Genomic DNA, 1,708 nt, shown 5'->3' on the forward strand with positions numbered 1-1,708 from the left:
ACTCGGCCTCTCCCAAAGGTAGGACCGACCAAGCCGCATCGATCGGGGAACAGAGGTCTCCGCAGACGACACTCGCGAGGGCACCCGTGGCAGGCTGGTTCCCACACAAGTCTCCGTCACACAAAGTGCGTGCTCCCCTCCTAAAAGGCTTTTGGCTACCCGTCGGGTCTGCCGGCCGTCGCCCACGGTTCCCGCTCAGACCCTGTCCGGAGCCCCTGGCGCGTCCTCGGACTTCCCGTCTGCCTTCACCTCGGTAAGCATTCAAAAGCCTTTTCTGTCTATAAATCACTGTAAGTCGGAGCTCGCCTGGCCTCCCGCTTACTGAGCCCGAAATAACCCCCGAAGGTTCACTTCGGCCTCCGCACTGTGTGTGTTGTGTTGTCTGTCTGTCTCGTGTGTCAACCGTACCACTGGAAATCCGTCTAAGTGCCTCTGGAAAACGTGTTCCCGAAAATCTCCGGGAACCCCGCCAATGCCCCCGTACAGAAATTGCATGTGTCAAGTCGGCGGGACGCCTGCCGGAAGTCCTGCCGGGCAGGTCGTACCTTGGCCCGGCCAGGCGGGGCAAATGCAACCTTCATAGCGCTCTCCGGGCCTAACTGGTTAACCGGCGCCGCGACTGACCGTACAACAATGACGTGTGTCAAACCGGCGGTAAGACGCCCGGAGCTCACGCCGGCCTCGTCGCACCTCGGGCCCGCCCGACGGGCTGGATCCGACCTTCACAGACTTCCGCCGTCAATTGGTTAACCGGCGCGGCGCCGGGAGCACGCGCCTCTGTCGGCGGTCGGCCCTCCGGTAGTGCGGCCGTGCATCGTCCGCTTCGGCCGGCAGCAGGGCCCCGAATCAGCCTTCATTCCGACTTCCGAGTTGGGACTTGGAATAATTTCGACTTCTGCCAAGGTCTCGGATCGGCGGTGGGACCTGCGGTAGTCCCACCGAAAATGCCGCCCCTCGGCCGGCACGGCCCTCCGAATACGTCCCCTCGCGGCTCACCGCAGCGGGACTTTGTCAGATTTTCGATCGGGCCGTAGCCCTATTTTTGGCGGAGGGACCTGCGGTAGTCCCACCGAAAATGCCGCCCCTCGGCCGGCACGACCCTCCGAATTCGTCCCCTCGCGTCTCCCCGCCGCGGGACTTTGTCAGAAAATCATTCGGGCAAGGTTTCGATTCGGCGGCCCGAGCACCGGTAGTCAGCCCGTATATGCTGCCCCTCGGTCGGCTTGGGCCTGCGGATACGTCCCGCTGACTGACTTCCGCCATTGGGAATTCGTCCGAAAATCCATACGGGCGACCTTGGGAAGCGTGCGGAAATACCGCCGCGCGGCCCGGGTTAACGAAGTGGGGAGGCCCGTAACGCCCGTCGACCACTCCTAAGTGGTCGAGAAAAACGCCTCCCCGTAAATCTCCGGAAACCCCGCCAATGCCCCCGTACAGAAATTGCATGTGTCAAAGGGGCGGCCGTATCTGACCCCGGCTGCCGAGCCTCTGGAACTCCTGCCCGGCTACGACCCTCAAATCCGACCCGCATCCAGACTTCCGGAGCGGACTCAGTTAACGAATTGCCACCGGGCAACTGGTTAACCGGCAGTTCTCGGACGGCTCGTTAGCCGTGCCGACCGACCCCCCCGGCCGTGCGGTGGAGCAAGACAACAGTCCCCGGGCGGGCAATCGAGTTCCCGACCGGGCCCTGGCAGATCGTTAACCG

This window comes from Hypanus sabinus, unplaced genomic scaffold, assembly GCF_030144855.1.
Source record: "Hypanus sabinus isolate sHypSab1 unplaced genomic scaffold, sHypSab1.hap1 scaffold_1740, whole genome shotgun sequence".
Lineage (NCBI taxonomy): Eukaryota > Metazoa > Chordata > Chondrichthyes > Myliobatiformes > Dasyatidae > Hypanus > Hypanus sabinus.